We start from the raw sequence: 25,702 nt of genomic DNA, 5'->3' as shown, positions 1-25,702 counted from the left end.
GGCCAGGCACGGTGGCTCATGCCTGTAATCCCAGCACTTTGGGAGGCCGAGGCGGGTGGATCATGAGGCCAGGAGATAGAGATCATCATGGCTAACGCGATGAAACCCCATCTCTACTAAAACTACAAAAAATTAGCTGGACGTGGTGGCATGCGCCTGTAATCTCAGCTACTCGGGAGGTTGAGGCAGGAGAATCCCTTGAACCCGGGAGGCAGAGGTTGCAGTGAGCCGAGATCACGCCACTGCACTCCAGTCTGGGCAACAGAGCAAGACTTCATCTCAAAAAATATATATATTTAATATATATTTTATACATATTATATATATAATATATGTATATAAAAATACAGATATTATTTTATTTTATTTTATTTTTGAGACAGAGTCTCACTCTGTTGCCCAGGCTGGAGTGCAGTGGCACAATCTCGGCTCACTGCAACCTCTGCTTCCCAGGTTCAAGCGATTCTCCTGCCTCAGCCTCCTGAGTAGCTGAGAGTATAGGCACACACCACCACACCCAGCTAATTTTTGTATTTTTAGTAGAGACGGAGTTTCGCTATGTTGGCCAGGCTGGTCTCAAACTCCTGACCTCGTGATCCCCCCACCTCGGCCTCCCAAAGTGCTGAGATTACAGGAGTGAGCCACTGTGCCCAGTAAAAATATATACATTATTTTCAACTGGTGTCTAAATGAGAAAAACTCTCCACTTTTCATCAGAAGCCCCCAGACCTGTCATAACTTCTCAGGGTGTATAAGAGAGGCCCCTTGCTCACCTCTGCTCTCTCAGCAACCATCACTAAGAGAGAATGAAATACAGGGAATATGGTTTTCAGATGAGAAAATCTTTTTTTTTTTTTTTTTTTTTTTTTACTGCTACCTATTTGCCTTAGATTCTTCACAAATAAGGACAATACATCTCACTGGCACTCTTCCATCTACAAATTACCTTGCGGCCCTTGATCTCATCGAAACTCATTTTGCAAATGAGAAAACATTGTTCTGTGAGTTTTAACTGATTTGCCTAAGATGGCAACGTTACAAGGTAGTGGAGTCAAGCCCAAGTCTAGAACTGCAGTGCCCAACTCTGTCCTGCCAACTCTGTCCTGGTCATTTTAAGACCGTTGCAGGCCCCAGACCCCAGACCCCAACCCACTTCATAGCAAACACATTGCAACATATTTACATTCCACAGAACATATACATTTTTGCTGTATAATTTTTATAATTCCAATTTGGAGTTTTGTTACAACATACATTTTTTTCTCATGATTCAAACCATATTATATTTTTATGTAACCATATAAGGCTTGAGTTGAGTGGCAGCTGACGCATTGATATCACATTACATTTTGCAGACACTTAATTAAATATTTATTTCCATTTTAATGTTTTATTTTCATGTTTAGGAGCCAGTACATTTTTTCCAGGTCCAAAATATTGTCTTGGGTCCTTGAAAGGTCACAAGCCCTGAGCACCGAGCCAAGAATACCTAGTGGCAGAAAGAGCCCTGTTCTGGCTGAGCCGCCACCATAGCACAGGGCTGTGATGTGAGCAATGGCTTAGAGGCTGGAATTACAGCAGGCAGGTAGAGGTGGCTGTCACTGACCCCACTGGCCTGAGCAGAAAGAACAATATCCTGTCAGTCTCTGGCCTTCTGACAGCTAGGTTCACCTTCGTGGATCTTCTCTGGAACAGTTTGCTGTCTGCATTCTGAAACAGCGTGGGTCCTTATGCTAAATCATGATGTTACCCACACCATTAAGCCAACATCCAGGAAAATGTCACAGATGATCAGAGGAAGAGTTTACTATGTATAGTTTTTTTTTGTTTTTTTATTTTTTTGAGACATAGTCCCACTCTGTCGACAGGCTGGGGTGCAGTGGCACCATCTCAGCTTACTGCAACCTCCATCTCCCGAGTTCAAGCAATTCTTCTGCCTCAGACTCCCAAGTAGCTGGGACTACAGGCACGTGCCACCATGCCTGGCTAATGTTTTGTATTTTTAGAAGAGACGGCGTTTCACCATGTTGCCCAGGCTGGCCTCGGACTCCTGACCTCAGGTGATCCACCCGCCTTGGCCTCCCAAAGTGCTGGGATTACAGGTGTGAGCCACCGCACCCAGCCCAGTGAACCTCTTTCTTATACCAACCTCACAGGCTGGCATTTGGGATTCATGGATGCTAGGGTTTGTACCCACAGACAAACTGGTCCTGACTGACTTCATCACCAAAAACTCCAACACTAGAGAGAACTGGGATTGGAGAGGAACTCAGGGAGCAGAAGGGAGCCCCTCCTTCTGTTGCCATGGGAACACTCAGAATCCTCCCACCAAGCCTCGCTTAAAACCCATTTATGCCTAGTGTTCCATTATTGGAACGCTAAGCTTGTGGGAGTTATTTATATCCTACTGATCAAGGTCATCGCCAAGGTCTGACTTTTCCCACAAAAAAAAATTTGGCAACCTCCGGCATAAATGGGTTAAGGCTGTATCTACTGAACGTCTCACTAAATGCAACATTTGATACATGCAACATCTCCCCAGTAATTCTGCCTAAGTTGAGCTTTAATAAAATGCATTTTGGGCCGGGTGCGGTGGTTCACGCCTGTAATCCCAGCACTTTGGGAAGCCGAAGAGGGTGGATCACCTGAGGTCAGGAGTTCAAGACCAGCCTGACCAACATAGAGAAACCCCGTATCTACTAAAAATACAAAATTAGCCACACGTGGTGGCACACGCCTGTAATCCCATCTACTCGGGACGGTGAGACAGGAAAACCACTTGAACCGGGGAGGCAGAGGTTGCAGTGCGCCGAGATCGTGCCACTGCACTCCAGCCCGGGTGACAAGAGCAAAACTCCATCTCAAAAAAATAAAAAATAAATAAAAATAAAAAATGAAATGCACTTTAAATGCACAGGTCAGGGAAACCTAACTACTTAAAGGCATACTGCTTCAAATCATTTTAGATAAAAAGAAAGAAATCTTTAGTAATCTGTCACTGCTTAAATTCTCTCTTTAGATGTCCATATTTTTATGTTCTGCAAAATGTTATTAAATTAGGACACATCGGCCTGGCCCAGTGGCTCATGCCTGTAATCCCACCACTTTAGAAGGCTGAGGCGAGTGGATCACGAGGTCAGGAGTTCGAGACCAGCCTGGCCAACATGGTGAAACCTCGTCTCTACTAAAAATACAAAAATTAGCTGGGTGTGGTGGTGGGCACCTGTAATCCCAGCTACTCGGGAGGCTGAGGCAGGAGAATCGGTTGAACCTGGGAGGCAGAGGTTGCAGTGAGCTGAGATCGTACCACTGCACTCCAGCCTGGGCAACAGAGCCAGACTCCATCTCAAAAAAAAAAAAGTGAAATCAGTATGTTGAAGAGATATCTGCACTCCCATCTTTATGGCAGTACCATTTATAATAGCCAAGATATGGAATTAACCTAAGTGTCCATCAACAGGTGAATGGTAAAGAAAATGTGGTATATAAGCACAACAAAATTCTATTCGGTCATAAAAAAGAATGCAATCCTGTCATTTGTGACAACATGGCTAAACCTGGAGGACACCAAGTTAAGTGAAATAAGCCAGATAAAGAAAAACAAATACCACCTGATCTCACTAATATGTGGAATTAAAAAAAAAAAGTTGATCTCATCGAAGCAGAGTATAGTACAGTGGTTATCAAAGGCTGGGAAGGGTGACTGTGGTTAACTGTAAGGTATTGTGTATCACCCTATAGTTAGAAGAGAAGTTTTTGAATGTTCTCATGACAAAGAAATGACAAATGCATGAAGTGATGAATATGCTAACTACCCTGACTTGATCATTATACAACACATACGGGTACTGAAATATCAACTTGTATCCCATAAACATGTACAATTATAATGTGACAATTTCTTTTTCTTTTCCTCTCTCTTTTTTTTTTTTTTTTTTTTTTGAGATGGAGTCTCGCTCTGTCACCCAAGCCAGAATGCAGTGGCGCAATCTTGGCTCACTGTAACCTCCACCTCTTGCGTTCAAGTGATTCTCGTGCTTTAGACTCCTGAGCAGCTGTGACTACAGGCACCCACCACCGTGCCCGACTAATATAATGTGACAGTTTTGGTTTTTTTTTTTCTTTGAGATGGAGTTTTGCTCTTGTTGCCCAGGCTGGAGTGCAATGGCATGATCTCGGCTCACCACAACCTCTGCCTCCCGGGTTCAAGCGATTCTCCTGCCTCAGCCTCCCAAGTAGCTGGGATTACAGGTGCGTGCCGCCACACCCAGCTAATTTTTGAATTTTTAGTAGAGCTGGGGTTTCACCACGTTGGCCAGGTTATTCTCGAACTTCTGACCTCAGGTGATCCACCTCCCTCAGCCTCCCAAAGCGCTGGGATTACATGCGTGAGCCACCGAGCCTGGCTGACAGTTTTTTTTTTTTTAAATCAGATAATATCTGAGAGTGATAGGAGCTATGGAGAAAAAATTTCAAGGAATGGGACAAAATCATGGTCCTCAAACTTGGGTGTGCATGAGGTCAGCTGTGCCCACCCTCAGTGCTCCTAATCCAATAGGTCTGGAGTAGGGCCAGGGAATTTGCATCTTTCTTTCTTTCTTTTCTTCCTTCCTTGCTTCCTTCCTTCCTTCCTTCCTTTCTTTCTTTTCTTACGCAATGGCACAATCTCAGCTCACTGCACCCTCCACTTCCTGGGCTCAAGCAATCTTCCTGCCTTGGCCTCCCGAGTAGCTGGGACTACAGGCGTGTGCCATCATGTTTGGCTAATGTGTTTTTTTTTTTTTTTCCACCATCTTGCCTAGGCTCGTCTCCAGCAATCCACCCACTGTGGCCTCCCAAAGTGCTGGGATTACAGGAGTGAGTCACCACGTCCAGCCTAAATTTGAGTTACTTTTTTTTTTTTTTTTGCTTATCATCACTGGCCATCAGAGAAATGCAAATCAAAGCCATAATGAGATACCATCTCACTCCAGTTAGAATGGAGATCATTAAAAAGTCAGGAAACAACAGGTGCTGGAGGATGTGGAGAAATAGGAACACTTTTACACTGTTAGTGGGACTGAATTTGCATTTCTAACAGGTTTCCAAGTAAGACTGCTGCTGGTGGTCTGGGGACCACACGTGGAGAATCCCTGGAACAGAGACAGTTGGGATTAGAATGGAGAATGGGGGAAGCCTCTCTACCTACGTGTGACATTTGAGTTGAGATGCGAATGACAAAAATGAGTAAGTCACTGGAATTATGAGGAAAAAAGTTTCAAGCACAGGATATGGCAAATGCAAAGTCCCCAAGGTGGGAAAGTGAGCTCCTGATGTTGGAAGGACAGAACAAAGATCTGCTGGGTGTTGAATGAGGCAAGTCAGTTTAGCCCCAACTCAGTTTGGTTCTTTCTTCTCCTACTGCTCCTCTGGGCCGTGTTGTTTAACATGAAAATCAGAATGTCTTTCACAACAAAATAGTGGCAGTAGATTGACTTAAAAAAGAAAGATCCAATATAGGATTACTTCAAATGGGCTCCTCCTTTGGCACGTTTGAAATATTTCAGTTGTCCTTCACTCCAATTTCCAACTGCAGTTTTTCAAATAAAAATAACCTCTTGTGTTATATGCAATGTATGTTGATGTTGTGTATAATTTAATTATCTGTTTTTTATCTGGGCAATTTGCCAAATCTTCAAGTTATTTCAAAAGATCAAAGACAGGATCTGTGCCTTGTCTTTCCTCATTCTTTCACCCCAGTGCTTTTCAAATGTAAATGTGCCTAGAACTTAACTCACTGAGCCTCCCTGGAGAGGAACCTTTATGAAGGAAGAGTGGCTCAGGTGAACCTCTGAGACCCTTATCCAATCCCCGTCCCAAGGAGCATGGGTAATCAATCTGGGAAAGGGTGAGGTCTAGGATTCCACTGAGTTCTCCGCCAAGGTGAGCCCGGTCTGTTAGGGGAATTGACTTTCCTCTTTCTCTCAGCAGACTTGCCTGGGGTTGCTTCTGTGGCTTGGTGTTCATTACCTGCCTTTGCTTTTATCTGCTCTGATGAAGCGATGATGTTCTCCAAGATTGATAGAAAGAGACTATTGATCCAATTTCTAAGAGAAATGAAGACTATCAAGCATTCTAAATTTCCTAAACATTGTACAATTGATAGTTGGCTGGAGCATCCAAAAGTTTATTATTGTTGATTTTTATGGGCTGAATTGGGTCCCTCCAAAATTTGTATGTTCAAGTTCTAGCCCACAGTACCTCAGATGTGACTGCATTTGGAGGTAGGTCTTTGAGGAGGTAATCAAGGTTAAATGAGGCCATAAGAGAGGGCCCTATCCAAAATGACTGACATCCTTACAAGACGAGGAGATTAGGCCACACACATACAGGAAGGCCAGGTGAAGACACAGGAGAAGGGGACCATCTACGAGCCAGGGAGAGAAGCCTCAGAAGAAACCAACCCTACCCACACGTTGATCTTGGACTTCCAGCTTCCACCAGGACTATGAGGAAATAAATTTCTGTTGTTTAAACCCCCAGTCTGCATGGCAGCCTTTGCAAACTAACACAGTGAGTGTATGTGTCTTAGACTCTTATAGAAATTTTGCTATGTATTTCACTCTACACTTTTAAAATAAATTTCCTTTTATAAAATAAAAGAAGGCTGGGCGTGGTGGCTCATGCCTGTAATCCCAGCACTTTGGGAGGCCAAGGTGGGCAGATCACCTAAAGTTGGGAGTTTGAGACCAGCCTGACCAATATGGAGAAACCCCATCTCTACCAAAAATACAAAATTAGCCGGGTGTGGTGGCGCATGCCTGTAATCCCAGCTACTTGGGAGGCTGAGGCAGGAGAATCGCTTGAACCTGGGAGGTGGAGGTTGCAGTGAGCTGAGATCGCACCATTGCACTCCAGCCTGGGCAACAAGAGTGCAACTGTGTCTCAAAACAAATAAATAAATAAAATAAAATAAAAGGAAATCAGGTCTCTCCCCTGAGAAAATCTTGCAGGTTTCAGTTCTGCAGAAAACCTATTGGCCAGAGCCAGTGAGAGGAGACTGAACTCCTGCTTTCTGCTGCAGATTTTGATGGGTGTCTCTCTACCCATAAGACAGCTCTATCTCTTGACTTCTGTTTTTCTCACTCTGGCCTGGTCAGCAAACAGGATTTGTGGGTTGTTGCTTGGGTTTCATATTTCACATTTGGTTGAAATACACCCTGACCCAGATTAGTCCACTTAAGTAGTTAGGAAGAAAAAATCCAGATTCTTCCCCTGTCCCTGAGGTTCAAGGGGTGCTAAGAATGAAAAGCCTTTCTCTATGCCAACAATGACACAGCACTGGATATCCGTAAGAGAGACTCCAGAGTGAGGAGGGAACATACACTAAGTCCCTTGAGTCCTGTTGGGGGAACTTTCAGTCTGAATAAATCAGAATTCCTTCGGTTGCGAGTGACAGAAAACCAACTCAAACTAGCTTAAAACAATGAAAAATGAGAGTGTGGAGAGGCCTCTGTAAGTAGGGTGTCCAAGTCCTGGTGGTTTCAGTCAGGTATAGTTGGATCCTGGGTTCGGTATATTCTGCTTCCCTGATATGTTGGTAAAGATGGCCACAGATTTGTCTTCCATAGAGATACTGATCCCAGGCCCAGCGTGGTGGCTCACGCCGGTAATCCCAGCACTTTGGGAGGCCAAGTAGAGTGAATCGTGAGGTCAGGAGTTCGAGAGCCTGGACAACATGGTGAAACCCCGTCTCTACTAAAAATACAAAAATTAGCCGGGCGTGGTGGCACGCACCTGTAATCCCAGTTACTCAGGAGCCTGAGCAGGAGAATCACTGGAACCCAGGAGGCGGAGGTTGCAGTGAGCCAAGATCGCACCACTGCATTCCAGCCTGCATGACTGACCAAGACTCCATCTCAAAAAAAAAAAAAGAGAGAGATACTGATCCCAAAGAAAAAGTCATGTCTCTTGTTACAAACCTCTATGGGAGAACCTTGAGTGGTCCAGCGGGGTCACCTATCAATTTCTAAAACAATCAATGCAGCCAGGATGGTCGAGGATCTGGGCCACACACCTACCTACCTCAGGGACCGGGAAGTGGGGTGAAGGTGGTTGGCCCCATCCAAGCCGCTGAGAGTAAGGAGGGTTGGTTCCTCCAAGAGGTGCCAGGAAGGAAGAAAGTGAACACATGAAACATGAATGTATAGGTTGGTGCAGGCTTATAGAAAGTGCTCAGCAATGACTGGTATAAAAAATGCTTAAGTTTCAGGAGACTTAACCTGAGGCAAAGAAAAAAAAAGTGCTTAAGTGACAATTTGATAAAAAAGGGAAAAGTGCTGTTCCAAAAATTTGAAAGGCTGTCTTGTGGAAGGGAGAGAGGAAAGAAAAGAGGATGAAACTCGAAATTATGTGTAGAAGTTGTAAAAGAGGCAGATTTCACTTTAGTGCAAAGAAAACACTTCCAGAACCCAGGAACAACAAAAAGGGGTTGCTTCGTGAATTGTTGGGATCCCCTTTCCTAGCTGAGTCCTAGAAAGGATGAACAGCCACCCACCAGCAATGCAGAAAAGAGAGGTTCAAAAGCAGGTGAGTTGGGGGCTAGACTGATGCCAAGACCCCATTTCAACCTCAACATCTGATGATTAGGAAACACTGAAGTGGGCCAGGCGTGGTGGCTCACGCCTGTAGTCCCAGCACTTTGGGAGGCCGAGGCGGGGGATCACTTGAGGCCAGGAGTTCGAGACCAGCCTGGCCAACATGGCAAGACTCCGTCTCTAATAAAAATACAAAAGTGAGCCGGATGTGGTGGCGGGTGCCTGTAATCCCAGCTACTTGTGAGGCTGTGGCAGAAGAATCTCTTGAATCTGGGAGGCGGACATTGCAGTGAACCAAGATCTTGCCACTGTACTCCAGCGTGGACAACAGAGTGAAACTCTGTCTCAAAAAAAAAAAAAAAAAAAAAAAAGAAGATAAAGAAAGAAAGAAAGAAAAGAAAAAGAAAACACTGAAGCAGTAAAGAAGGTGCAAACCTGAACCTGAGGGGAGCACCTTTGGCAGCATCAAGGAGTTTTTTAAGGCAACATTTCCTGAGGCCTGACCACGTGCCAGGTTCTGGCTAATTGTTTGCATCTCTCTCCCCCATTTAAACCTCACAGCAACTCTTGAAATAAGTTTTGGCGACTTCACTTCATGAGCGAGGAAACTAGGATGCAGAGAGGTTGAGTAGCTTGCCCAAAATGATGCAGTAAACAGCAGAGCTGGGCTTTGAATTCAGGCCAACTGCACTTTAAGTCCCAACTCTTTGCCTCTTTGCTCTTGGGACACAGGCAGGCCTGCTTCTTTGCAAAGAGCAGCATCACGCACCTCCCTCTGCTCACCTACCCCCTCCCGCCTGATTGGGATCAAGGTCGACTTGATCCAGATGGCAGCAGGCAGGTCTAATGAGATGTGAAGGGATTCCCCATGGGGAGCCAAGAGTGGCTGGGAGAGAATCCCAGATTCACATCCCCCAACTTGAGATGTCAGGAACAAATGCTGTAGCCATGCATTAAAAACAGCAGCAGCAACAGCAAAGCCAGCACTCTCACTGAACCCTTTCCAACTCCCATCCATCCAATTGCTTAGGTTGGAAGGACCTCAGGCCTCCAGGTGTGGCATGGGCGCCACCTGCCCTAGGCCCCCACATGCACAGTCAGACCCCGCCTCCACCATCCCCAGCATCCACACGGACAACATTGCCAACGGGCCCATCTTTCATGGACACAACTTGCTGTTTCCTCTCAAAATGGCAGAAAGCACCTGCTCAGGCACTGAGACACACACCTAGGAATTTATATTTCTCTTTTTTAGAGAAAGTAAACCTTGAAATAAATAGACTGATGGGCCAGGCCCAGTGGCTCACACCTGTAATCCTGGCACTTTGGGAGGCTGAGGCAGGAGGATTGCTTGAGCTCAGAGAGACCAGCCTGGGCACACACAGTGAGACCTTGTCTCTAATAAAAAATTTAAAAAGGCCAGGCATGGTGGCTCACTCCTGTAATCCCAGCACTTTGGGAGGCCGAGGCGGGCGGATCATGAGGTCAGGAGATTGAGACCATCCTGGCTCACACGGAGAAACCCCGTCTCTACTAAAAATACAAAAAATTAGCCGGGCGTGGTGGCAGGCACCTGTAGTCCCAGCTGCTAGAGAGGCTGAGGCAGGAGAATGGTGTGAACCCGGGAGAGAGAGTTTGCGGTGAGCCGAGATCGCACCACTGCACTCCAGCCTGGGCGACAGGTGAGACTCCGTCTCAAAAAAAAAAAAAAAAATTAGCTGGATGTGGTGGCACACACCTGTAGCCCCAGCTATCCGGGAGGCTGAGTCAGGGTGAGGTGGGAGATCAAGGCTGCAGTGGGTTATGATCACACCACTGCACTCCAGCCTGAGTGGCAGAGCAAGACCCTGTCTTAAAATAAATAAATAAATAGGAATAGACAGATAACATGGAGGCCTCCTGGACTCTGGACCCGTGTGTGTATTGTTTCTTACAAAGGATTAAACAGAGCTGGGCCACCTCTCACTTGGTTCAGTTATACGTTTTCCCAAAGCTTCCTGTTTCTCTTCCCCTCTGTGCCTGATGCTGCTAATCATCAGATTTCCAGGTTGGTCATGGCTTCAGAAGTTTCACTGAGGCATGTGGTGATCTGAGCTTGTGGTCTTTGTTTCTTTCTTCAGCTCTGCAGTTAATGATGAACACCGGAACAGCCACCTTATCAAATACTTCCAAATGCCAGCCTGAAATTCACATGGGAGATTGACAGAGGCTGAGGATGTGTGATTTTTAAGGTAAGCATGTGATGGCTTTGACAGGAATACATTTTGAGAGGTTAACATAGCACCGAAGAGATGGTTTATTTTAAAGGCAGGCTGTAACTCAGGATCACGAGCTTGGAGACTTGAATGCAACAAAAGGCAAACTGAGCTTGGCTCCTGCAAGAGCCTCCTGTAAATGTGAGCTGTGTCCCAGCAGCCTTCGAAGGTGGACTCTAAAGAGAAAATGTCTTAAAGTATTGTAGAAGATGGCTGTGACTCTGAGTTGTGTTGGGGAAAATTTTGCAAGCACATTATTAGAATATATCAATTAAATATTACATCAATATGAGAGTTAAGGTGAAATTCAAATTCCTTGCTGGAAACAACCATAGAAGTGACTCATCCTATAGGTCTTGAATTAAAGCTATATTTCAGTAACACCGTATATTTCAAAACCACAAAATGGAAGCTTTGATTTTTCATTCAGTCACCTGAACAGTACTACAACAGTATCCAAGAGCAATGAAATTTCATTTCAGAGACCTGACATGAGATAGCTAGTTGGTGTTCGGAAAGTGTTTGGGTTTTAACGACCCCTTCTGATTTGTTCTTCACTCAAAGCTGCTGCCAATAAGCTACTCCTAGAGGATACTGAAAGATCCTTTCCTGTTTTTAAAAGAAATAACATGCTTCATCAAGAATTATTACAAATTTTGGAAGGAAATGGTACTGCAGGATCTCCATCTCTTTTTCTCCCGTGAAAATTGCATTTCTATAATACAAGATCTAGTCACAAGGGCTTAAGCAAGACCTTGTGCCAGCAATCAGGCATGGATCAAATGCACTTTTGCCTACCTAAGGTAAGTTCAATTAAAAAATAGAACTGTCATAGAACATTCACAGGATAAGGTGTGATTCCTGTGTCTAATATTTCAAAGATTTTTTTATGCAAGATAAAGTAAGTCATAGATGGCCACCTGTTATTTCCCTAGGGATCCCTTTGTCTTGGAAGAAATGCCTATGAATTGTCCCAGGTTGGCCACCACTAAGAAATGGAGACATCAGAATGCTCCTGGACAAAGCTGCCTCCGTAAGTTTCATTTCATTTTTAATTTTCATTGAAAATAATAGACATATAGCTGGGTGCGCAGTGGCTCATGCCTGTAATCCCAGCACTCTGGGAGGCCAAGGCCAGCAGATCACCTGAGGTCGGGCATTTAAGACCAGCCTGGCCAACATGGCGAAGCCCCATCTCTGCTAAAAATACAAAAATTAGCCAAGCTTGGTGGCACGCACCTGTAGTCCCAGCTACTCGAGAGGCTGAGGCAGGAGAATCGCTTGAACCTAGGAGGTGGAGGTTGCAGTGAGCCAAGATTGCACCATTGCACTCCAACCTGGGCGACAGAGCAAGACTCCATCTCAAAATAATAATAATAATAATAGATATACAGAAAAATGCATATATCATAGATGTCCAGCTCAATGGATTTTCACAAACCAAACACACCTGTTTAACCAGAACACAACCAGCACCCTACAAGCCCCCTCATTCTCCCTTTCAGTCACTGCTGACCCCCCAAGGTAACCAATATTCTAATTCTAACACCATAGATAAGTTTTGCCTGGTTTTATACTTTGTGGAAATGGAATCACGCAGTCTGTTTCCTTTTGTGTCTGGCTTCTTTCACACACTTATGTCTGTGCCGTCCATCCATATTGCTGCCTGTAGTTACAGACAGTTCCTTCTCTCTGTTGGCTGGTATTCCATTATGTGAATACACCGCCATTTATTTATCCATCCTACAGCTGATGGACATTTGAGTAGCTTCCAGTATGGGGCTGCTAGCAAGCCAGCTGCGAGAGTGTGTCACATGGGTCACAGTGTGCTGGTGCCCAGGACTGCTCCTAATGTGCGTGAACGCTCATGGAGCTGCTTGGAACAGCGCCGGCTGTGCGGCATTGTCTGTTGCCTTTCTGCCAGCAGATGCAAGCCTCAGGCGAGAAAGGCCACAGCTCCCCACCTGTGAAAACCGACTCTTGTTTCCATGAAAAAAGTTTTTAAAAAAGATCAGCAACCGAGAACAGAAGTAAGTATTGTTTGCATTATCTTAGAGATTGCAGCAGCTGGCCACAGAGAATCTGGATCAGAGCTAATAAGGGAACTTACTGAAACAGGATACAGCCTGACAATTCTTGAACAAGGAATAGGGCATGCCCAGGGAAGTAGAAAATAGTAGAAGCTGAGAGGTAAAATGTTGCCAAGAAAACTTAACTGAACCATCTTATCCCAATAGCTTATGAGTTGTAAACAAAGGCAAAAAGACGGTCATGGTGGCTCATGCCTGTAATCCCAGCACTTTGGGAGGCTGAGGTGGAAGGATCACTTGAGGCCAGGAGTTTGAGACCAGCCTGGACAACATAGTGAGATCTTGTCTCTACCAAAAGGAAAAAAAAAAAAAGAAAAAGCTAAAAATCTTCATAAACAAAATAATGCACCTATCTTTTCCCTGAGAAACTGAGTTCGCATCTCAGCCCAGGGCTGTCCTGGGGATGTTGCCCAAGCTCTCTGTGGTGAAGTTCTGCTTCTTATCTGTAAAAAGGGGGGACTATGTTCTCAGGACCTGAGGGTCAGAGACACGGGAGGTAAAAGTGCTGGAAAACACTGAATAGATGCCGACCAAATGCTGTATTCCCTCTCAGCTCCCACATGCCGTGGTTTAGACAAGAACTATGTAATGCATAGCTGAGAGCTCAAGTGCACAAATGGGCTAGAATGTGGTGACTCAGAGGAAGGTCAGAAGATGCACAGCTTGTGCCCTTTGAAAATCTAAAAGAAAAATAAGTGAGAAAACTGCATGGGTGCCAGTGCAGGGCAGAGAGTGAGCGGGGAGGAGAACAGCGTGCTCTGGAGTGGACAAATGCCGGCCAGGGGCAGGCTCGAAGGCAGCACGGCCGCATACACCAAGATGACGGCCTTTTCGTGGAATGCGGCTTCACTCTACAAGTATCGGATTCTGGGTACTAAGAGAAAGTCTGTAGCGTGATCTGCTTCTTGGGAAGTTTTCACCTGCCCAGACACTCAATCACCTGGTTGGGTGAACAAAGTAGGGCCTGAGGTCTCAGGATTTGGGGTGCTTTCAGGATGCCTCTTCCCAGAACTTCTCTTCTGTGTGAACCCAGAGTCAGTGGCTCCAAGACAGACCTTAACCTCTCCTGTGAGTGGAGATGACAAGTTTGGATTTGAGGGCAAAAGATAGAATCTCTGGGAATAAAAGGGAGGCAAGCAATAACGATTTGAAGTCCGGGTGCCTGAAGCGTCACTGCTGCAGCTCCAGCTGTGCTGTGAGTCTCTGCAGGGCGGGGACTCTTACCAGGCTCACCAACAGGGCTGCAGGAAACGGGGAGGAGTGAGTGCTCTCCAGTCAGGCAGAAAAAATCACTCCAGCTTCACCGGTTTCTCCACCGCGACTGAGGCTCCTTTTGCCTGTTGGACTCCCAGCTCCAGTCACAATGATCCTTCATGTTTACCCATGTGCGTGATGTTTTCTGACTCTCAAAGAGATGCAACCCACTTTATCCCAACATGAAGGAGATCAGGTGGTTACCATCACACCTACTTTACCAATAAGCTCAAGCAAACCCAGAGACATTAGGTAACTGACTGGTGTATGAAAAGCCACAAGTCATAGGTCCAAGTCTCCTGGACGTGTTCACCAGACCACACCCTCCAGAAAGACAGACCTGAGCCCCTGACATAGGCAGGTGTAGATGGTCTTCAGGTTTTAAACCAACAGAGCCTGGATTTAGGGGTCACAGCTAGTGGCCACTCAGCCACGGCGTGGAGAGGCTCAGCTTGTTACCTCCTAAGAATACCAGGTGAACAGATTTGAGAGATGCTTAGGTGATAAAGTGAACTGGATTTGGTGACAAGCCACTTGGGGAAAAGGAAAGTCAAGATACCCCTAGGTTTCTGGCCTGTGGGTCTGTGTTGGACAGTCATGCAATCACTGGCCAGCTGGCCTTTGAGATCAGCCTTATTGATAGAGGCTGGATTTCAGGGGTCGTCATTCGTTTATTTTGCGAACAAACATTAACTGAGTGTCTATATGTGCCTAACACTCTATTGAATGCAGAATCATGCAGGGTAGATGCGTCCTTCCTCTGGGTTTAGTCTACGTTTGACATGGCTTTGTTTCCCCAGCAATTCGCCCACCACCTGGCATCTTTGTGAGTTCTCAGTATAGGCACCTTCTGAATGAAGAAAGGAAGACATGTTTGTTTGTTTTTTTTTGTTGGGGTTGGGGGCGCAGGGTCTTGCTCTGTAACCCAGGCTGGAGTGCAGTGGTGTGATCATGGCTCACTGCAGCCTCAACTTCCCTGGCTCCAGCCGTCCTCCCATCTCAGCCTCCCTGTTACCAGCAGCGAATCCAAACAGGTCTGCAGCAACCTCAGTTCTTGCCTCCTCCGAAGAAAGAATTCAACCAAGGAGGCATAAAGCAGAAGGAAAGACTGAGGCAAGTTTTAGAGCAAGAGTGAAAGTTTATTAAAGAGCTTTCGAGCAGGAATGAAAGGAAGTAAAATTTGGAGGAGGGCTAAGCAGACGACTTGAGAAATCAAGTGTGCTATTTGACCTTTGACTTGGGGTTTTATATGCTGGCATACTTCCAGGGGCCTGCGTTCCTCTCCCCTGATTCTTCGTTTGGGATGGGCTGTCCGCATGTGTAGTGGCCTGACAGCACTTGGAGGGGCCGCATGCACACTGTGTTTACTGGAGTTGCACACATGCTCACTTGAGGCATTCTTCCCATGCAAGTCCAATGTCCCTAGATGCTCATATGCCAGTTAATGTGCATGCTTGAGCCCACTCGATCAACTCCTGAGATCTTATCAGGAAGCGGCTAATCACCAGTTTCAGATGTTTCCTATCTACTGGGAGACTGCCTTTCCCTGGCACTGGCTACAACCAATTATTATTTTAGAGAGACAGTTAACAACCTCGAACATCACCTGATGGTCACCTGACATTCCTGGTGGGGTCAGGGGAGCCCTCTCCTGCCCTGCTCATGTCTGACTAGCTACCTACTGTAATCCCGAGTAGCTGGGACTACAGGCGCACACCACCACACCTGGCTAATTTTTTTGTATTTTTGGTAGAGATAGGATTTCACCAAGTTGCCCAGGCCGGTCTTGAACTTCTGAGCTCAAGCGATCCACCCACCTCGGCCTCACAAAGTGTTGGGATCACAGGTGTGAGCCACCACGCCTGCCCAGAAATAATTTCTTAAAAAAACATGCTCAAACCATATCACTTATCTGCTTAGAAGTCATCAGTGGCATGGTTGGCTCATGCCTATAATCCCAGCACTTTGGGAGGCTGAGGCCGGCGGATCACCTGGGGTCGGGAGTTCGAGACCAGCCTGACTAACATGGAGAAACCCGTCTCTACTAAAAATACAAAATTAGCCAGGCATGGTGGCTCATGCCTCTAATCCCAGCTTCTTGGGAGGCTGAGGCAGGAGAATCACTTGAACCCAGGAGGCAGAGTTTGCAGTGAGTCGAGATCTCGCCATTGCACCCCAGCCCGGGCAACAAGAGCGAAACTCTGTCCCCGCAACCCTGAAAAAAAAAAAAAGTCATCAGTGGCTTTCCATTGCATTTGGAATAAAACTTGAAGTCCTCCCCAAGGCCTCCAAAACCACGTAGGAGCCAGCCCTTGCGAGCTCCACCTCCCCTACCACTCAACCCCTTATCTCCAGCCTGTAATCATCCAACCACTGAAACTTGTGCTCCCATCTCAGGACCTGTGGTTTTGAGGCAGACCTGGAGTCCCCTTCCTCACCATCCTCAGCATGACCTCCACACAGAGCCTTCCCCAGCCACCCTCTCAGTCACTCTCCAATCGATTATCTGGGTGTATTTTTCTTTGTGGTACTTATTATCTAAAACGATCTGACTTATTTATCAGTGTGCTTGTTAGCCTTTTCCTTAACTATATTTTATGTTGAACATATAGATAGAAAAGTCAGAGGCAACAGCTGAGCCAGAGAATGGGCCTGGGCCACCCTGGTGAGGAGGGAGAGCAATACGCAGATATTTGAGAGATTTATTTGGGTTTTTTTTTTTTTTTTTTTTTTAGGCGGAGTCTTGCTCTGTCATCCAGGCTGGAGTGCAGTGGTGCTATCTCAGCTCACTGCAACCTCCACCTCCTAGGTTCAAGCAATTATCCTGCTTCAGCCTCCTGAGTAGCTGGGATTACAGGCACGCGCCACCACGCCGGGCTAATTTTTGAATTTTTTGTAGAGATGGGGTTTCACTATGTTGGCCAGTCTGGTCTCCAACTTCTGACCTCAGATGATCCGCCCTCCTTGGCCTCCTGAAGTGCTGAAATTACAGGCAGGAGCCACGGCACCTGGCTGGGAGATTTGTTTGAAAGGTGCTCAGTGGCTCACGCCTGTAATCCCAGCACTTTGGGAGGCTGAGGAGGGCGGATCACTAGGTCAAGAGCTCGAGACCAGCCTGACCAACATAGTGAAACTCTGTCTCTACTAAAAATACAAAAATTAGCTGGGCGTGGTGGCACACGCCTATAATCCCAGCTACTTGGGAGGCTGGGGCAGGAGAATCGCTTGAACCCAGGAGGCAGAGGTTGCAGTGAGCCGAGATCGTACCACTGCATTCCAGGCTGGGTGACAGGGCGAGACTCCATTTAAAAAAAAAGGCGGGAGGGTGCTTTGGAGGCAGAGCTGATGGGGTTTATGGAGCCACCGAATAAGGAAAGGATAGTGTAGGTGCTCACCAGGTCTGCATGGGTGGTTGTGCTGATCCTTGACCCTGGCTGCCCCAGAGGAGGGCCACATGTGGGTACAAAAGGCATGAGCTGGGCTTTCCACTCCTGGGTTTGCAGTGCCTCTGAGGCACCCTAGAGGACCCTTGCAGTGTGAGGCTGATGCCGGGGCCTGGAGCTCAGCAGAGGTCAGAGCGGCAGGTGTACCGTGTGAGCCCTGGTGTGGCTGGCTGTGGGCCCTGTGAGTTGCATGAAGTAGCTTAATGCGAGTAGAAAAGAGAGACAGGAGGGGCCTTAGAGTAGCTCTTGAGGAGCTCTTCCAGAGAAAAGCTGGGCAGGGAGAGGGGTGTGGGGAGCTCAAAACAGAATCAAAGGGTGGAGAAAGCAAGCCAGGAGACAACTGGCTCCAGTGACTGACAGCATCATTCCACCCTTGCCTGCTTTCCTGTGCTGTTGATAACCAGTGTGGCTATGTTGTCATTCCCCTGTCAGTATCAAGTGAGTTTTTATAAGTTTGAAAACCTGCATTTTAAATTTTAAATGAAGATAGAAGAGTATGTCAAGAGGCATGGGTGTGCATGCCTGGTCCCAAGCTGGACTCCTTGGGAGGGTCCTGCCAACCCTGCCAGCCAGTGCCAGATACGTGGATGTGTGTTGGGCTGAACCACACAGAGACCCTTGGGCTCTCCAAGTGGCCTCTTTCATAGCCTTTACAAGTGATAACTCACAAGGACCCTCTCCATGACTTCCCCCTTTTCTTCAGAGGAGGAAACCAAGGCACAGCCAGGAGAATGACTTGCCCAGCTCAACAACCTGTGAGGAGAGGTATCAGGATTCAAACCAGGCAGTGTGGCTCCAGAGTCCATGGCCTTTATCACCGCCCCCTACCCTTTGGCAAGCTCCACTTTTGATAGCGCTGATGTGACAGCAGACAACGTGTAATTGCCAAACTTTAGTCATCAGCACGCTAGCTTTGAATGGAAACACAAGTTATGACCCAATCTCTTCTTCTTAAGCATTTGGCTGAGATAATGGTGCAATCTTTATTCGTCCCTGCTCCGCCCAGCCCCGCCCCGCCCCCGCTGCCACCCACCGCCCCCCCGCAGCCCCCTGCCCCTTATCTTCCTAAGGAATTTCTGTATCACGGTCTAGGGGAGTTTCCGAGCTCTGAGAGGCTTCTTTACAGCTTCTGAGGTGAGGATCCGCCCTGCATGAAGGATATGGGGCCACTCGGGCCTTCTCCCACTCCCCGGAGGTGAGGATCCGCCCTGCATGAAGGATACGGGGCCACTCAGGCCTTCTCCCACTCCCCGGCAGGATCCTAGCGCCTGAGGACACTGGAGCCATTCCAGGTGAGATCGGCCGTGTGAGCAGCCTGCAGTGCAGCAGTCATTTGTGCAGGGCGTCTCTCCACACATCGGCTGAGCTTCTTGACTCAGGCTAATTTGAGCCTGTTTCATTATGACCTGGGCAAGAAGACACCTGAAGCCAGAGAGCACTTTGGTGCTTTTTATGACCTTGAGAGTTTCTCTTCCTAATAAGCTGTTTCCTGTCATCATTCTAGCCATGCCCGCTTTCCTGTTTGATAACCAGTGTTGCTGTGTTGCCATTCCCCTCCCCTGAGTTTAAAACATTTGACAACCTGCATTCTAAATGAAAAAAATCCTGATATGCAACCAATCTTGTGTTTCACAAAACTAACCAAGAGTTTCTCTTTGGCTTAATGCAATCTTAGAGCAGCCAACCTTGGAGTGTATTTTAGTCACTTTACATCCAAACTGTAGGATTTAGTGAAAAGCCATGTGTTTACTATCATGAAACGTGTTGAAAACACACCATCCAATTGCTATGGTGCAGGCTCTTCTAATAGCCTATCGGAACTTCCTTCACTTCAGAAATGATACACTCTAGGGTAGAACTTCCTATTTTTAAAACCGCATAAATTCCCCCACCCATTCCCCTTACAACACTTCAACAATCTGATTACGTCGTACTTTTATTTTCCTACTGTGATTGACGCTTTATGTGAAACCTCACCAAGCTCTGAGAAACTCCTAGGAATGCAGTCACACTAAGTGAGATACACTTTTGCTGTTTTTCCTTGATTTGAAGGTCAGATGGACAATCGGTGTTTTCCCCAGTTGGGTTCACTGCAAACAGGATCCGTCTGGAAAACGTATTCTTGTCCCATGATGAGAATCCAGAGGGAAATATGTTTGCCTTTTCATTGATGTGATTATCAATGTGGATTTTGTAGTTTAAAAACAAAGCAACTCCATTTTGCAACTGCATTCTCCATAGAAATTTGACCTTTGGTGGGGCTGACTAATCTTATCAACAAATCGGTCCCACAATGATTATTCCACCCATTCATTCTCAGCAACAAATGGTAAGCAAAATGGCCAGGAAGGATGACTGATTCCCTAGCAGACTCGGCCAGGCTTCAGGTCCTATCTTTGGATCCGTGTTCATCATGGTGATTGTCAGCTGCGTGTCTGATTTGATAGCCTTTCCTCTCGTGCTATTACTTGGAGGTAATGTGCAAGCAGAGAGACCTGGGTGCAAATTCTGCTCTATAGTTGACCATTATATTACAATGATCTGTTTCCCATAACACCAATTTCTATGTTTTCCATTTATAAACACCTGTAATTCGCCTTGCTTGGCTTTATGATGTGTGAGTACAATACCTTTGATGTTATAATGGAAATGTGCACTAATAAAATGCACCTTTAGCCATTTGCTATCTTAGGGATTTCTGTAATGCATTATTTATAAGAAAGATGGGTTTAGCGGTTTAGCCTTTTTGTTTGTTTGTTTTGTTTTTGTTTTTGGTGAGACAGAGTTTCACTCTTGTTGTCCAGGCTGGAGTGCAATAGCACAATATCACCTTACTGCAACTTCTGCCTCCCGGGTTCAAGCTATTCTCCTACCTCAGCCTCCCAAGTAGCTGGGACTACAGGCACATGCCACCATGCCTAGCTAATTTTTGTATTTTTACTAGAGATGGGGTTTCACCATGTTGGCCAGGATGGTCTTGAACTCCTGACCTCAGGTGATCGCCTGCCTCGGCCTCCCAAGTGCTGGGATTACAGACGTAAGCCACCATGCCCGGCCTGGCCATTTCTATAAGTTTGAAAACTACTGGCTAAGGAGAATAATGCTGCTGAGGCTGGGGGTGTCTGGAGAACCAGCATCCATCTCCCAAGAAAACAAGGTGGCAGCCTGGGGCCTGGGACTGGGAGGGCAATGAAAGAGCTCAGTGTTATGCCCAGGAGTGAGGAAGGGCAGGGGGCATCTCTGAGCCCCTGTGAGCACAGGGGCCTTGCCTATCTCAGGTCTGGAAGAGGGTCTCACTTCCGGCTTCAAAACGGGCTGCCTCTCCTCTGCTGCGGTGAAGCCCCTGAGTAACAGATGCTGGAGCCCATGTGCTAGGAACTGAGAAGACGGGGACAGTCCCACCCCTCCCTCCAGATTCCGCAAGGGGAATTACAAAGGGGTCAAGATCAGAGGAAATGTAGCAGGAACCCGGTGGAGCTAAAGAAGGAGAAAGAGCCTGTGCTGGGCCTCTCTGCCCCGGAACTAGGCACAGTACACAGAGCCCTTTTCCCCCAGGTGTCGTGCCGAGTGGGTGCTGTGGGTTTGCTGTCCACCTGGGACTCGCACCCTTCCCCTGGTCCTTCTTACTCTTTTTTTTCTTGAGACAGGGTCGCACTGTGTTGTCCAGGCTGGAGTGCAGTGGCATGATCACGGCTCATCGCAGCCTCGACTGCTGGGGCTCAAGTGATCCTCCCACCTCAGCCTCCCAAGTAGCTGGGACCACAGGAGGCTTGCCACAGCACCTGGCTAATTATTTTTGTATTTTTTGCAGAGATGGAGTTTTTGCCATGTTGCCCAGGCTGGTCTGGAACTCCTAGGCTCAAACAATCCTACCACCTCGACTTCCCAGAGTTGGGATTACAAGTATGAGCCACTTCACATGGTGCTCCTGGCTCATTTAACAAAGGTACGTTGGATAGCACAGGCCGGGGCTGGGCTCCCTTTCTTAGGGAGTTTCTCCAGCTAGACTGACTCAGGGATATCCTACTCTAACAAAATCCTTCCCTTGATTCTGCCTTCCCCTGAAGCTACTATCCTATCTTATCCCGGAAACTTCTTGAAAGAAAGGAATCACCATCCCAGACCATTTTGTGTGTCTCTCCCTGACCTAACACACCTGGCTCCCTGCACCCCACTGCACCAATGACATCATCCTCCGAAAGATCACCAGCAACTTCCTGATGTCAAAACCCAGCAGCTTTCTGTCAGCCCCGCTCCTCACTGACCTCTTGCCTAGCTATTTACACTGGCAGCCACCCGTCACTGGGGGGATGCACTTTGCTTCTGTGACTCTACTTCCTGCTTCTCCCACCACCTCTCTGATGCTTCTGTGCTGTCTCTGAGAACTCTTCCACCTATTCCTGTTCTTCTTAAGGAAGACGGTTGTGTCAGTCTTTCAGGGCTGCTAATACAAGGTACCATGACTGGGGGTTTAAACAACAAGAATCCACTTTCTCGAAGCTCTGGAGGCTGGAAGTCTGAGATCAAGGTGTTGGCAGAGCTGGTTCCTTCTTTTTTTTTGAGATGGAGTCTCGCTCTGTTGCTCAGGCTGGAGTGCAATGACATCATCTCGGCTCACTGCAGCCTCTGCCTCCTGGGTTCAAGTGATTCTCCTGCCTCGGCCTCCTGAGTAGCTAGGATTACAGGCATGAGCCACCATGCTTGGTTAATTTTTGTGTTTTTGGTAGAGAAGGGGTTTCACCATGTTGGCCAGGCTGGTCTCGAACTCCTGACCTTAAGTAATCCTCCCACTTCGGCCTCCCAAAGTGCTGGGATTACATGTGTGAGCCACCGCACCCAGCCCCTTCCTTCTGAGACCTCTCTCTGCTTGTAGATATGAGCTTCTCCCTTTGTGTCCACGGTCCTCCCTCAGTGTGTGCCTGTGTCCTGATCTCCTCGTCTAAGGACAGCAGTCATATTGGATTAGGGCCCTCCCTAATGACCTCATTTTAACTTAATCACCTCTGTAATGACCTTATCTCCAAATATATAGTCACATTCTGAGGTACTAGGGGTTAGGACTTGAACATATGAATTTTGGGAGGTAGGGGGACAAAATCTATTTATTTATTTGTTCGTTTACTGATTTATTTTCATTATTTGTAGAGATGGGGGTCTCGCTGTGTTACCCAGGCTGGTCTCAACCTCCTGGCTTCAAGTGATCCTCCCACCTCTGCCTCCCAAGGTGCTGGGGTTACTGGTGTGAGCCACCAGGCCTGGCTGAAGGGACACAATTTTGTCCTTAACAATGGTCTTCCAGATTTGGCTCTTGATCCTTTCAAACATTTAGTTTCATGTATTATTGTTGAATAAACAATTTTATTAATTTCATTATTTAAATTACAGAAGTAATGTATTTTATTTCATTAAAATGAAGTATAATTTCTTTTTTTTTTTTTTTTGAAACAGAGTCGCCCAGGCTAGAGTGCAGTGGTGTGATCTCGGGTCCCTGCAACCTCTGCCTCCCGGATTCAAGCAATCCTCCTGCCTCAGCCTCCTGAGTAGCTGGGATTACAGGCACGCACCACCATGCCCAGCTAATTTCTGTATTTTTAGTAGAGATGGGGTTTCACCGTGTTGGTCAGGATGGTCTCAAACTCCTGACCTCAAGTGATCCACCCACCTCGGTCTCCCAAAGTGCTGGGATCACAGACGTGAGCCACCGTGCCCAGCCAGAAGATGATATAATTTCTGAATAAATAAATTGCTCAAAGTTCTTTACTGAGCTGTAAGATCGAATTCCCAAAGCATTATCGCGGGTCTCCCAACATGGCTGTCCTATCACACGCGGTGTGTTGTCTCCCAAACACCATCTTACTTCTTATCTCCTCTCTGACATCTAAATTCCCCACAGCTTTTTCAGTTCTTTCTCTCCTCTGCCCCACTTCATAGCCAAACATTTTGCTGGTCTCTCTCTCAAGGCTGGTCACAGAATTTGAGAGAACCAGGTCAGAATTGTGGGGCTTCTTGTTCAAAGCCAATTCAGAGTTTCAACAGAGTGATAGCAGAGCATTACGCCAAGCGAGTGAGGGCTCTCCTGCCGCAAGCTGTGAGGCCAGCCCAGACCTCCCTGCCTATCCCTCCTCCACACATTTCTTTCCATCCACCATACCCTGGCCACCACCTGCTCATATTTCCACCGCAGCCTCCTGTGACCCCCACATCCGTCTTATCTTCCTCCCACCCCGTCTGCCTGGTTACTCCTACCCAAGGACGCCAGCCCTTTGAGCCTGTGCTCAGAGCCTCTGGTATTTCAACATTTCTTTAGTAAACTGGGCACAGTCTCTTTGGACCAGCATCTGAGGCCCTCATTTCCTGGTTTGACTTCTACTCGGTCCCCAACCAAACGCAAAGCTCGAGGCCAGTGTTTCCCTGTACAACGCAGCCTCTGTTCTTTGGTGCAGCTGTGCCATTTCTGTGAAGTCTTACCCACCCCACCTGTGTCATCACAACCCCTCCAAAGATCAAGGCCTATCTCTGTTGAGAAGCACGTCCTGGTCTCTGACCAGGGTCTGATCATTTCTCTCTGGTCAGTCCTACATGCTCAGGGACGACCATGCTGAGCCCCTGCTGCACACCGGGCACCCTGCTAAGGGTTCATGTGCTTTTATCATTTACATCTTTAACATCCCTACCAGGAAGGTTATATCAGTACCCTTTCGGGACTCCAACGGGCTGAGTGAGTTGCACAAGGCCACTTATACTGGCAAGTGGTGGACTGGAGTTCAAACCCCACTGTCTGGCTCAAGGTCCACGCCCATGTTGTGCCTTATGGGGCTGACATTGGTGCATTTCTCTTGGCAATACGGTCTTGGAAGAAAATAGATCCTTCTCATTTTTGTTTTCCTGGAGGAGCTTTCTCTATCCCCACATTCAGCCCTTACTGTTACTGTGATGGAGCAGTAGCAGGCCTTCAAACTTTGGGTTAGCCAGGGAAGATGCAGTGAGCAACTAGATCACCTTATCTTTCCCAAAACTCAACCAATTATGGATTCCCTGGAGTGAAAATATCCCCTTTCAAAAGCAACATACCTTGGGCACTATTTAGGGAATGTGTATTTGTCAATCACACTTGACTGTGAATTGTCAGATTCAACTCAGAACTGGCTTGCCTTCCTTCCTTCCAACTGAGAGCAGCCCCTAGGGAATTTCTGGTTGGAGGGAGGCAGGCGAGCTCCCCACGTTCATCCTGTTTGGTTTTGTGCTAAGCTCTGTCTCTGACTTAAACTCCTCTCTGAGGCTCGGGGTAAAGGAGGAAGCCAGACTTCTTTGCTGTTGTTTTGAGACAGAGTCTTGCTCTGTTGCCCAGGCTGGAGTACAGTGGCACCACCACAGCTCACCATAACCTCAAACTTCTGGGGTCAAGGGATCCTCCTGCCTTAGCCTCCCAAGTAGCTGGGATTACAGGTGTGCAGCACCACTCCCAGCTAATTCATTATTATTTTGTAGAGATTGGGTCTCCCTGTGTTGCCCAGGCTGGTCACAAACTCCTGGTGTCAAGTGATCCTCCCACCTCATCCTCCCAAAGTGCTGGGATTATAGACGTGAGCCACTGTGCTTAGCCAGATTTCTTAGCTCCTAATATTTCTTTTCTTCTCACTGGCACTGGGGGAGCCAACTTCTTTCAGAACTTCTGTGGGGCCCAAATGGAAATAGTGCTCATCCCTCCTCTTTGTTTCCTTCCCTGCCCAAAAAGCAGCTCCACCATGATGCAGAGTGAAAACTGCGGCAGGTTTCAGTGGAAGGAGCACCTGACCAACAAAAGTTAGAGAATGTGCAACCGTTAACTACTGCGTTGGGCTGGGCGCAGTGGCTCAAACCTATAATCCCAGCACTGCAGGAGGCCAAGGTGGGTGGATCACCTGAGGTCAGGAGTTCGAGACCAGCCTGGCCAACATGGTGAAAACCCACCTCTACTAAAAATACAAAAATTAGCCGGCCTGGTGGCAGGTGCCTGTAATCCCAGCTACTCAGGAGGCTGAGACAGGAGAATCGCTTGAACCTGGGAGGCAGAGGATGCAGTGAGCCAAGATCATGCCACTGCA

The sequence above is a fragment of the Nomascus leucogenys genome, chromosome 14, assembly GCF_006542625.1.
Source record: "Nomascus leucogenys isolate Asia chromosome 14, Asia_NLE_v1, whole genome shotgun sequence".
NCBI classification, from domain to species: domain Eukaryota; kingdom Metazoa; phylum Chordata; class Mammalia; order Primates; family Hylobatidae; genus Nomascus; species Nomascus leucogenys.
This window is presented reverse-complemented; position numbering follows the sequence as displayed.